Source organism: Dreissena polymorpha, chromosome 6 (genome assembly GCF_020536995.1).
Source record: "Dreissena polymorpha isolate Duluth1 chromosome 6, UMN_Dpol_1.0, whole genome shotgun sequence".
NCBI lineage: Eukaryota > Metazoa > Mollusca > Bivalvia > Myida > Dreissenidae > Dreissena > Dreissena polymorpha.
The window spans coordinates 37183584-37198429 of NC_068360.1; positions in this window are offsets into that span (position 1 = coordinate 37183584).

The following is a 14846-nucleotide window of genomic DNA, read 5'->3' on the forward strand; positions in this document are numbered from 1 at the left end:
TTGCAAGACAAGACGGTCGAATACTGCATATATTGTATTGAATTAGTTGTTATATGAAAGAAAGACAAAAATGTCCCTACCACAGAATAAATCGTTACGAGTATAAAAGGGTTAAAATTCATTGAAAACATGGATAATATGTTTTAAGCAACATACACAAAAAATATTGATACCAGTTTGTTTAGTACTTTGATCGTACTAGATACAATCTCATAAAAATATATATTTGATCACATTCAATTTGAGTCTTATATATTGTTGTAAATGTTTTGATCAGCAAACGTCTTTGCATGTAGATATTTGATGAGTCTGATCGTCTAACATGTGTCTTAAGTTAATGTTACTGGCCATTAACGTTTTTAAAGCAACTTGAACACAATTAACATTGTTAACAATTAAATATATTATTTGTTATCCTAAAAGCATATATAATTTTTTTCAAAGTTTTAAGTGTAAAAAAAGTAATAGCCCTCTATTGTAGTAGGAAGTATGCGGCTCTTTCTTATTTGAACGCTTTCTCCAATAGATCGACAATATGATGTCTTATACAGGTTGAGTATAATGCTTGTAGAATGTAGTAACTTTAAAATGGGTTTTATACTTCATTTTGTTTAAACGCGACCTCTATGAAATGAAAGGAGCTGTTTATCTGGCGACGATCATCTTATTGCAATGGAGTATATGCCACCATTTCAACAAATTCGTAAATTCCATAGCGTGCATCGGAACGGTTGCACCGTGTTCGTCGACAGCAAAAAATCTACAACACGCGGTAGTATGACACGAACGATGTCAAAAGCAATTATACTTGAAATCCATCCTTATATTTCTAAATAACAGAACAGTGTAACTTGTACTTTCGAGTGCAAGGGAAAGCAGTCATTGCATGAAATCAAGGAAAATGCATTCGGCGTCCATTGTTTTGTGCCTACAATTTAGAAAGTGATTTTCCGATCAATCTGTTAAAGGAACCTTCTGATGAATAACCATTATAATTGTTATTTTAGTCAGTACAATCAATGTATTAGTTATCACATATAATATCGGCATATATTAAAAGTAAAGATAGGAAAAGGCATGGAAAAATACTTGAATAATTGATATTTGGTATATCCGATCAATATCCGATTAATTATGTTGTCTGGTATATAACATAGCATCTTTCAAATACATTCACATATACACCATATAGCAGATTACATCCTTTGAACGGTTAGTTCAATTAATACAGGTTTAAAGCTTTTCGAATGGTGCACCGAGTCCCACACTTTGCCCCGTGTGCATATATACACGTGTTAATACACTTAAATCTCACATCATTGTAATTCAAATTAAAAGCAAACGCAATGTGATTATATAAACAAACGTGCTAGTGCATTTAGCGCATCGAACCGATGTTTCCCGCTTGTAAATGTATTTAAATACTTTATTATAAGACGTAAACGTAATTATTCAAGTGATTACCCAAAATGTGCATGGCATTGTCACTACTCGATTCGGTTTGATATTTGATTAGTCCTTTTTCGAAACGTAACTCGGAAATTCAATAAATAAATAATTGTGGTAAAAGTCTTACATATAGCATGCCAATTACGTATTGCACTCATGCAAAACACATCCGTGGCTCATTTCCTGATGTTATGTAAATGTTGTGTTACCTTTTAACCTTGGTTAATTTTATCTTAATCTGAATTTACCTGGACTTTTGCATCGTTCCCGCATGGTTTAAAGAAATATGTTTGACTGTATAAAGCATTTCAACAGTTCGCACATTCGTGGATTAATACAATTATTGAAAACAAATGTTTAGTCATGTCCAGCAATTTATTACCGTACACAATAATGAAAGATGAAAACACACATGATTATAGCCTAATAAATGCTCGTGTCTTCGTACCTGTTTTAATAAAAGAAACCGCAGATGTGTCCAAACTTACAACACAATTCAAAAGTGGTAGCAAAAAAAAAACAACTACAAAAAAGTAAACGATAGTTAAGTTTTATTTCATTAGAAATACTGTTCTGCCATTTATACAGAAAACTCATTTATGTTAACAATCACCTGTTTTCCGAAGGAATATCCATATATGTATGTGGAGATTCACTTATTGGTAAATAAGTTTATTTAACATTCCTCTGTCAAATTCATTTGCTAGTAAATATTGCGAGAATAACATGTTGACATTGAAATCGTGAATTCTCTCTTCAATCAAGTTTCAAAAATTATCTATATAATTCGGGTTACATTTATAATTATACTATATTATGTTTGCGATCTTGAGCACACATGTATACATGTAATATATACATGTTAATGTATTAATCTGTAAGTGAACATGTCAATTTAAAACACATTTGAATAATAAAAAAGCAACTATATCCTGCATACGTCTGTGGATTGATATCCGTTCAAACGGTAATGAACCGCCACTTCTTGACATCGCGTTGGCTGGCAGAAGTATCAGATGTTAACCAAATACTTGTTCAGGTTTCGGATGAACCGAGTGGGTCTGTTTGACGAGGTAAACTAAGGCCAAGCAATAAATGAGCCTTTGATGTTATCATCGCCGTCGTGATTGTTTTATATTTATCATAGGTCGACGTGTGCTAACATTAAACATGTCAAAGTAATACTTAAAAGATATCCCGATTGTTGGTTCATCTGATACATTTGATGACGTAAATCTGGCTAATCAATCGGTCGACTGGTATACAAATTCAGCTTGTCACAATCGAGTTATTTTAATAAATTATTTTTGACCACTCAAAGATGACTTTATTTATGTTATTAGTGATTTCTAGATTGCTATCAAATGAAATGCATCGCATATATATCGCTAATGTGGTTACAATGTTTGTATACTCTATATCATTGTGCATTTGTTTTCTGATTGAGGTTGTCCATCCATTTTCATCATATTCTATGTTAAATTTGTTAAGTTTTCTTCTACCATTAACACCACATTATATTTCAACATCTATATCTGCTACCCTTGTAATGCAGGCAGGAACAAAATATGGGCCTTGCTCTGTGAGAAGGGGGTTTAATGCATGTTCGTAAAGTGTCGTTCCAGATTAGCTTGTTCAGTCCACACAGGCTGATCAAGGACGACACTTTCCGCTTTTATGATAGTTTTTGTTTAAATAAAGTATCTGCGTAGCAAACATCCTGTTTAGGCGGTACGTGTCGTCCCTGATTAGCCAGGGACGACACTTGAACTTCTTGAAGCACATGCATTAAACCTCTTTTTCACAGAGCACGGCCCAATTATGCAATTGCAACAAAACAACCTAAGTGTGATATGTTTCGCAACATCACTGTAATGTCAATTTAAATGTCATTCGCGACACATATAACATCGGTTTCTTTATCATGTTGCTTTTGTTGTTTAAAATCATATATTTAAGCTATCACACAATAATGCATGTCATGACCTTAAATAAATCTGAGCACGAAAATTTAAACGATATGACAACTTATATAAAAATATAATGAAAGATGGCCCATGTATTGGTATATAAACCAAAGTTTTACGCGGATTGACCACTACTGAAATAATCGATATTGTTACCAAATGTAGACACGCCTTTGTTGGTGAAATATGTAATAATAAAAACTTGTCTTCGTCAACTGGGTTATTCCAGGCAATAAAATGGAAAGTACAGTTTTAATTGTTGTACAATTTATATTTCTATAAATAATAATTCAATTCAATTCTAAAAAATAAAACACACTGTATGCGAAACAAACTTCTAACGTTTGCTAGCGAATCCCGTTTCAGTTTAATTTTCAATTTCGTCTAACCGGCATTGAATCCCGCATCAAAATCGATAAAACACTTTTTGCCGAATGACAGGCGATTTTCGCGCAGATAACGATGTAGTTTGCCTATTTTTTTAGAAAAGGTTGTGGTTGATTAAATCAGAATGAAAAGTTAAGGTGATAAGAAAGTAAATTGTATAATTATAAAGCCATAAAGAATGGTAAAATTTAGCTTTAATCCAAAATAAATGTAATTATTGCATGAAACAAGTTTTCTGAAATATAAAATTGTAATATAATACATGTATTTATTACCTTAAACGTATTGTGACTGTCTTAAATTTACATCTAATTATTAAACTATCATGATAGTAAATTATGTGTAGTTTATATGCAAACAAAAACTTTAGTGATACAAAAAATAAATCTACACTAAAGGATTCACCTCATATTGTTATTTTTAATTAAATGGTTCAATCGTGTAAACAATTCTCACACATACAACTCGATTTAGATCACTGATATGCACAATAACACGTCAGAACTATATGTGTTGGGGTTCTGAAATATTGTATGTCTGAAAAGCTTTTCAAATAGGTTCCATAAGTTTTGAATGCAATAACAAATCGATTCATTAAAAGAGATTATTTATGATAAGGTCTCGTTGCTTTTAACATGCCGTATTGCAATTGTCAAACGTGATGTGATTGGTCATTAATAGTCATGTTTATTTCTTGGATTTTAATGCGCTTATAAGTTGTTGGCATACTGTTTTGGTGTCAAATAAATCAGAAAGCATACACCATTCAAACGCGATTTGGTCAATTGTGCAATAGTGTATCATGACGTGATCGCGTTGTATTGCAAAGCAAACTGAACAGTTAAATGAAAAACGTCTGGTTATAAGGATAAAGTCAAATACAAGTATGTATGGTCAATTACGACAGACAAGCATGTTAAAATGAATAAAATGATAACGTTAAGTTACAACGTTAACATCGCGCCACTGACTAGCGTTCTGACTTTGAATAGTACCTTTGGGCCATGCTCTGTGAAAAAGGGGGTCTAATGAATGTGCGTAAAGAGTCATCCCTGATAAGACTGTGCAGCCGTTGATAAAGCCGAGCTTTTCTACGGGTCTGTATGACTACAACTTTAATACGAAGTAAACACACATATGAAAAACTACCCTTTATTTATCAAAAATTGGTTTTCGTTTTTCAAAAATATTATTGAATGCAGCTCACTAATAACACAATTCTTTGAATATCTTCGACAATGTGTCGTGTGGTCAGGAAACAGTATGATGTCATTAATCATAAATACGAAATGCTCACATAGTCTTTATATTTTTACAAACTTTACGCACATGCATTAAATCCCCTCTTCACAGAGCACGAATCATTTATTTGCTTTTCACAGAGCACGGCCAAATATAAATGTGTCGTATTTAATGTCCCAGTTTTAAAAACAGTCAAAGAATAATCTGAAAAATTAAATCAATTTATTTTTATAGATGATGATATCAGGGTGCAGGATCACGTGACATTTTGGGGTTACACTTTTAAACTTTATTAGATTTAACACGACAGTAAGCGAAGCTTTATTTCAAAACACTTTTTTAAACAAGATTTCTTAAGAATTTCAACTAGTGCATAACAGACAGATTTGTATACTGCTTATGGCAATATGACATACTGTATTTAATACGCATGTGTTCTTGTTCAAAAATGTCATTTTTACTGCATACGTTGTACACGGTTAATGGCAGGTTATGTTTCACGCTACGTAAACATTTGTCAGCGATTTCAGACGTATACAAGAATTTATTATTATACCTTAAGATATCGGCATAAACTGCAAGAAAACCTGTCTTTTATGCATATAGATTTTTGCAAATGTATTCCAATAACTTGAGATATTTGCAAGAATAAAGTTCTTAACGGTGTGATTACATTCTGTCCAGCCCGTGAGTAAACATTGAAAACCCCGTTAATTCTGCACCCTGATATTGTAAATATTTCCAAAATTGTAAATGTGATCAAAAGAATGTACCTGCTAACAGGCACTCGTGATAAGGTCTGGTATAAAAATTACAATTTGTAATTAGTCGATCCATCACTTTTCTCACAGTATGTATTGGAATTTCGTTTACGTCATGATCGGTAATCTTTCATTCATGTTTATTCCATTTCAACCATCAAATATGAGAGCGCAGCATGCTGCTTATCCTGCAATTATCGCTTGCGCAGAGTAATAACTCTATCAGCCAGCTAGTTCTCAACGTCACTGCGGTTTGGCATCAATTTACCACTATCACTTCAAACGTTTATCGAGATGGAGGGCAATGTCATTTTGATCACATATGATTAATACGTTGCTTTATAATTTAATTGCTTACGTGCCTGCCACGTTCTCTTACATTTAGTCAGTTAACTTATTGTATGCATGGACGATATAAGCCGATTGAAACTTCTATTGCATCGGTAAGTTGTCAAATATAACATACATGTTATGGCGATTATATAGGGAAGTGACCCATTATCCACTGATAATACACATAACAAAAGCAAAGGACAAACATAGACACACATGAATAAAACATGCAGCAGGGTTGGGGGTCATTGACCTGGACCTGTTGATGCAAAGCACATTGTTATTTTCAACCGGTTTTAAGCGCAACAAGCGCGCATTTGCACGAAAGAGATGTCAATTAAAAGAATATCAGCGCGTAGAAATCAAATGCAAGAGCTATATACGTTTTTTTATCACACACTTTTGTGTCTTTGTATTATATCGATATCATCGCTATTCACGTCAGTCGTTATATTGAGACGTGTAAAATTTGCTTAATTGTAAGAGAATTATCTTCAAAAGACGCAAAACAGAGCCATATGTTAGGGATATGACATAGAGAGCAATGATTTAACTGCATAATAGTATACTCTTCAACTTGCATCCGTGTGCCATAATCATTTGAAAATAACTTAAATGAGCATCAGTAAATAGCTAAAGATTGCTAAAAGTTGATTGATACTTAGCTCATACATATGTGATAGGAGTCTAATTTTTTTTTATAGACATACACATGCACAAGCTGTGGGTCATGTAATATTTGAGAAATTGCAAACATATGTGAGAACATGAAACAAATGTACAAGTACAAAAATGTTGATAATACTATGCACATCTATTGAATTTATTTTTATTTTTAGGGGTTTGACAGGTGGCTATGTTAAATAATGTTTATGATTATTGTTATAGACTGTGCAAGATTGCATAGAACAGTTTCATTTGTCTCATTCATTAGTAAATTAAATTTTACACAGTTTACATTAGTATTTAAGATCAACGCACTTTCATAGGGCGATATTTGTGATAAAATTGTGTCAATCATGCATCGTGACGTGTTTATGTTAACAGAGAATGTGTCATTATGTCTAGTGCTTTGCTCATTCATTCTATGTGATTTTTTTATTTATATTTTTCCATGCGAATAGATTACAAATACACCGTTGCCGGATGGTTAGTTCGATATCGTGCCATTGGTTTCATTTATTTGAAGTACCTTAATTTAAATTGGAGTATGCGTTAAAAAAGTTGTTGGTAAGAATAGACGCCCTACATCATGTCAAAAGTAACAATTCGTTGGACAACATTTGGTGTTGTAATTAGAATTTCACGTCTCGACATATAATTTCAACGAATTATACTTGTAGATCATATTATACAGATTGTATTTTATTAGCATTCGGTTGACCTAAGCATAACATTTTGATTCAAAATCAAACAGCAGGACCACATTTTTGCATAATCTTTATTGGCATAATCTTTATTTGCAACTCAGCAAATTAATGTATATGATGCTGGGCTAGAAACAACAGACTCATGCAGCGATATTAAATTGTTATACATGCTGAAAACTATATGATGCTTTGTCAATTTAAATTGTTTAACGAAGACGGGACGTAGGCGATAGTTTTTGGTTTCAATTCGTCGTGCATGAGAAAGTCACGGTTCTGACGGTTTGTATATAATTATTGAGCAGTTCAAAGTAATTAAATGTAAAATGTATTTTCTGGTATTGCATTTTGAATTCAATTCCGATGTTATGAAGTAATTTTGTGTGTACGCTAACACCTTTAACGAGTAATTTGGGGCCAATTATAAGGTTTGGAGCTCCCATAAATCAGTTTAAACCCTATGTGCTTTTTTATTTACCGTTTCAAGAGGATGACCAAAGTTTTGTTAATGTCTGTGCGTTTGTTTGTACCTGTGTGTATTGTCTAGTGTATTTTGTGTGTGTCTCACTGTTATGCGACTTGTGACTTACCAAAAAATAGTATAATAATGATTTGTTTCACCTGCTGGTGCAGCTAAAGTTTCACTGTATATGTATTTTAAAAGTGTACATAACCTCAACGGTATTATTTGTATACTGCTTTGCAGATATAAATGTTTCTACAATAACGGTGTAGTGTAGACGAATTCGCTTACACCTAAAAACAACTTAATATATTTCATGATGATTTAACGGTTCTTAAGCATTCTTGTTTATTTTGAAAAATTGTATACAGTACCTTTTCTAACAAGCATAGTTTATATTGTGTTCGTCAGCACTACACTAATCCTTAAGTTAATGAATGTACGTGATTTGATGCGTTTTCAGTATTCGACACGTAAAGTCCGGATAACAATAACATTTCTACTGATGATTATTGGCACAACTGCACTATTTAAATTTACAATCGTGAGAACACTATGGACGTTTACAACTAATATGCTGGGATGTCCGAACGCCCCGTTGCGTGTCAAGAAACATAATGATCACTTGTTTCATAACCTTAATAAATAATATTAATAAATAATATCTTACTCAGTTTATCCTACATTAAAATTATATATACTACATAAAAAAATAATTCAGTAATGTGCTTAACATACTATCGCTCGATGGATTAGATCACATCAACGTAGACTATATTATTGGTATTCCAGATGCTTATTTAAAAAACACTAATAACTTAGAAAATGTTCATTTATTACGACATGTATCTCGTTTGCATTAGGCACAGAAAACTATATAATGTTTATTTATCTTAATATGAAAGATACCGCTTAAGAAGATTTAATTGCGTTGTTTGATTTCTTGAGTAGTGTGTTTTCAACCTATTGCATAACCCTTGATTTGAAAGTGGCTATACTTCAGAAAATACTTTTTCAGAACAGACGCCCTAGATTGGTGATGTAATCTATAACCTAAAACACAAATCAAGCAGTGTTCCATTTTGAAGCGCTGCATAAATGTATCTTACTATGTTTTTTTAATTAGTTGATCTAATTTAGAACTCAATGATATGCGTTTTTATTTTCGTTAGAACAATTAAAGTTTATTAGTATTATGATTAACAGTATACTTAACATAATTACGTTCATAGGCTCCTAGAAATAAAGTATCATACAAGGTATTATATCAGCATATGCTATATTCGTAATATAAAGGAACCTGAACGATAGCAATAATTGGCTCTGATCAGGATTGTTGATTATAAAACATATTATGTAGCTTTTGAACTTCAAATGACCTTTATCTTAGAGCTTCGCAATATTTTGGTCGAATGATGTATACCGACGTACATTTTGCCTACTTCAATAGTGGTCTATCTCTTTATGGGTATAGCAAGTGCACATAAACTAGTGAACATGTGTGGAATAATTAAGATATAAGATGATAAATAGTTGGCAGATACAGAGCATTTAATGTCGCAATGTTACGGCAAATTAAAGTTGTTCCCAGACGTGTTATAACAAAAGAACATTTTCAAAGAATGTTGGAAAAGCGGATTGGTCCTTCGGATGTGTAGGGGTCCATGATTTGCAAAGATGACTCACACAAATAATCATTGTTTCACGATTGTATCAATATATAGGATACTTTATTGTTTTTCAAGTTAATCCCTTTTCATGCAGTTAAGTCATTAAAACTTTGTGTTAGCAATTATCTTTACATTGGTACAGTGTAGTTCCCTGCTAAATATACCAGACGCTCAATCAAAGTGTGAACTGTTTGTTATCGTCCGTTAGTTTTGACATCATGCCAACAAAACAGATCCTTATGACAATATGAATAACCAAAATCTAAAATAAGACAATCGCGAGGATAATTTATGCCAATTAAACATAGCCACTAAATGAAACGAAGGTAGTATTCTCCACATTAGAAACGGATATTCAGAGCATGCATTGTACTTTATAAACATCAGATATCAAAATGCTTATTAGATTTTCTTATATGAGTGTACGCAATTACAAAGGAGATGCACATGATGTTGGTGCCGCACGTATGAATTATTGAATATATTATTTTAATTAATGCAAGACGTATTTACTCTTGCATTTTATTCACTTAAACTAACGTAAAATGCAAAATTAGTTAATTCATAACCGTTTGCTTTCTGAAGGTTTAGGTACAGTTCTTTCGGATACATTCTCTGACACAATAATCGTACATAATATACTAAATTTTTAAATTGCATATTGGCTCCCCACTTCAAACGACTATGTCATTCTTTCATAGTGGTATGCATATAAATGAGCACGTACACATTACCGTTTCTTTGTATTTATTTGCAGTTTTTGTCATTCTCTTCTTCAGATGGTGCAAAACTTTCTGGGGCCAGCCGGGCCCGTATTCACCAAACAATTTTTAGACTTAAGTCTAAGAATAAAGAAAATTCTTTAAATTAGAATATTCAAGAATTTCTTTAATTTTGAGTCAAACTCTGCAGTAAACATCTCTATCTATATTATTTTTCATATAGAACATTTTGTTAATGGCATTATCACCAGTGGAGGCCTGTATATATTCAAACACTAAACACATATTTCTTGGTTCTAAGTCTATTCTTTATTCTTAAGTCTAAGAATCGGTTGGTGAATACGGGCCCCGTTCTCCAAAGAACCTGTCAAAAGTTAATTTGACACAATGCCTTGAATTAAAACGAGCGATGAAACTTCATAAAACTGCTTATATTGTTAATGATTGCATAATTACATTACCCGTAAATTAATACATCTACACTTGCAAAATGGCCACGAAAATGCATACGTATGTATTTGGCTTTAATATTCGAAGAACGTTTTTTAAGCAGTTTTATATTAAACATAAAGTGTATTATTCGGTAATGCGTCGACAGGCATGGTCCAAAGTGTGACAGTATTTGACGTTTTTAATATTAATGAGCATAGTGGATGATGTTTTGATTTTACTTTTCTAGATGGTATATATTAACTAAATTGCCTTATAATGTTGAAAGTTAAAGGCTTAAATGATTCGTTGAATTGTTCGACATTGTATGTCGTCCACTTTAATGGCATGTCAATTGAAACAGTCTCTCCTGATTGCTGTAAATGAGCGCACATAAAAATGCCATTTGTCCCAACTGTGTGTTAAGTTGCACCAATATTTATGGCATGTCTATTAGTTTAAGAGCTCTATCAATATTTAACATGGTACACGTACTGAACTGTTATCCATGCACCACATTCAACGTCTGTTTCTCCGTTTACAAGAACACGATAACTAGTATTATCATTTATCCAAATATTCATTTGCTTATTTCAAACCATTACTCATGATTATATCACTTACCACCTATTTTCTTTAATATATGTTCAAAGTAGATCAAGTTGTGATATTGTGTACATAGTTTTTAACGTTTTTTCACATTTATGTGAAACAATACTAATTGCTTCAGCTTCGCGTTTAATAACACCTCAAGGAAGAAGATAACACGTGGTAATATAGAAACTTTAAAGTAATAAAATCGACAAGATATAGAAACTAGAAATATGCATATATGTGTTTTTTATCAGTCGGGTTTATAAACTTTTAACATTAAGAATTTAAGTCGTTTCATAAAAAATTTGTTATTTAAATATACCCAACATTAACCATATATTAATCGTATGCTCAAACGTGTCAACCTAGATTATTGTACTAGTTATCTTATTTTAAAATGTACATACGCATTAAAAAAAGTTCCGTTGAAAAAAGTGTTGTTTTAACAAATCAAATTAATGCACTCACTAATATGTTGGTAACTGAATAACTATACCTTGTTCCTTTAGAGATTTTACAACTAACGCAGCAATGACGTATGTCAATTTGATAACATGGCATCTGATAACAGCATGTGTTTTGGCAATGTGTTTGCACGCAAACTGTTTGAGAAAACAGATTCTGTTCTTAATCATAAACCGATTGCTTACACGGATACTGTTTGATGCATTAGTAGCGCCAGAACAATCCGTTACGAAATCATACTGATAGCTATTCAAAATATGATGATATCATTCTAGTGAGGGGCCTGAACTTTTTTAAGGAATTGCATATGGCTTCATATTATAATGTCAATGCAATTGATTTAATTGTTCTAGCGCTTCCTTTGACAATACATTTTATTGAAGCTTTTTTATGAATTTTAAGAGTGTGCATAACTCTTTCCCACCCTTTTGTTAAGACTTTCGTTGAGAAGTGAGACAGACGATTATTTATACTGCAGCTGTATCGTTAATATATTTGTAATGTCATTGACAATACCACATTTTATAGTAAAATAAATGGTAACCGACCACGTTGAAAACAACATTTGCTTATTTTAAATAATCAGTAATGTCAACGCATTTCTGTTGATTGCAGTTTAACAGTACATGGCGTGTCGTAATACTTCTAAATTTCAGGATCTACTTGCAGTACCACTCACACTGATGTTAGTTGTAACTGTTCTACTTGTCACAATGCAATTGTGGGGAATTGCAAACGAGTTCGGGTGAGTCTTTATTTCTGTTAAAATGCAGCCCTTTTTTGTTTAACATCACTTAATATTGTGTTGTACATTAATAAGTATTTATGTAAGGTAAAATCGTGGAACGAAGTATTAGTAAGTCAGTATTTTAGAGAGATATATATAACTGAGTGAAAAATCAGCACATATGGCCCATTAAGACTTTGCATGCATTTGTCTTTGTAAACTGATTGTATATACACATATTACGGAATGAATAAAGTCATTGAAACAGGAAAAAAAACAAAAAACAAAAAGCATGCGCTCAATGAAAAGTGCATTCCTTCATTTTATGGTTGCAAATTCATTACGTCCTATAATCTGTAGCTAGTGGGGAGCCAATATGCAAAGAGTTACAGAATGTCGCTTACAAACAATACGGTTAGTTTACGATAGGCATGAGGAGAGATAAACTGTCAAGCGTTCACGGCCTAAAATACATTATTAGACGTAAATCTTACAATCTCAAATGATAGATAACAACATCTTTGTTATCTTTGTTTAACAACATTTAGTGCACTTGCGTGTGTTTTTGTGTGTGTCAAAAAAACTTTTGGCAAAACAACTGGCATATCTGTAATTTAAATGTCTCGAAAATTTCGTGAAACATACACGCTATTCGACTACCCATTCTCGAAGAACATACGCTTTCATTACGTAAGATTATTTTTGAAATACCATAACACCCAATTTTAATATTTTGATAAACATTTTGAACATTCTTTTAAATATTGTATTTAACATAGCTTTATTTTATACACATTTATTTAATATATGCGTTATTACAAATAAACTGAAAAGGTAGGTACTTTAAAGTAATTAATTTTTTTAGATCACTATCAGCCACGTCTTTTTTTGTGAAAATATCGAATGATGAACATTGGCAACATTTACTAAAATATAATACTCCACCAGAGTCGTAAGAACAATCTTGCAAGTTCCCCAAAAACAAGCTGGGGTTTTACCAAATACACCAATGCGTAAATTTAAATGAGATTAACAACGGCATCGTCATCCGAAAAGAATAACTATCTAAATCCTTCTAATGAACCTCTGAGAATGCACTTTATACAATACACAGTTCTATATCTAAAATTGCACTGCGTTCATTCATAACGCATGCTTTGCCAAAAGATTTGGAGATGTTTTGACGAAATTCATACTGACAACTTCACACAATTAACCGTGTACACAATACAAGATTGGCATTGAATGCTGTCCCCGCCCAAAGTTCCTGACTTTCATTCATGATTGTAGCAGACAGTCAGCGCCCATTTGAGTATCTTTTATTTAGTTCCCTAACAAATAGGCATAATACCATATCTAATGTATTCGAGAAAAATAGTATTTTAGAGAATATTGTTTAATTTATATGAATGAATTAAACGGGAAAGTAGTTTAGATATTATTTACCTGTTCTCTAAAGATAAACATGTTGATCAATAGTTACTAGTGTGCGATATTGAAACTGATACGCATTTATCCAAGCAACTCGAAATGTATGTGTCATTACACTTTCTCTTAATGTATTAACTTTATATTGCTTAACTTAATGCATTAAACGCTAACGTAAATTAGTAGCATACTATTCACTTTTAATGCAAGTATTTATGTTTTATTTTAAATAGTAAACACTGAAGTTGTTTCGCAACACTTTATTCAGTTTGTTTATCTTGCTAGAATGGCATAATATCTACCTGTTTTATATTTGGAAAAAACTGCCGCGTGTTTCATAGAATTGTGATTCCCTATCAGGCTCTATAATTCAAACACATTGTGAACTCATACATATGATACTTAATCTTATATTTATTTGACTTTATCAAATTTAAGATAACATGTTAATTTATTTCTTTAGCGATCATTTTGTATAATGTCATTTTTTAAACACTGGCGTCGAGGTAAAAGCATTTGGTTAATCATATGAAATATAGTATATACCATACCGTGCATATTACTGGAGCACGATGAATCAATGCGTTGCAGATGTCAAATAAAATGTGTAATAAAGTCCATCCCAAAATAACACAACAGTGGTACTTGTACTTTTACATCGCGATGAACGGCAGTTGGTGCATGGCGTAATATTAAAATGCATGGATAATAAATTGAGTAGTGTTCTGAGAAAACTGGGCATAATGCATGTGCGTAAAGTGTCGTCCCAGATTAGCCTGTGCAGTCCGCACAGGCTAATCAGGGACGACACTTTGCGCCTAAATTTGATTTTCGGTAAGGAG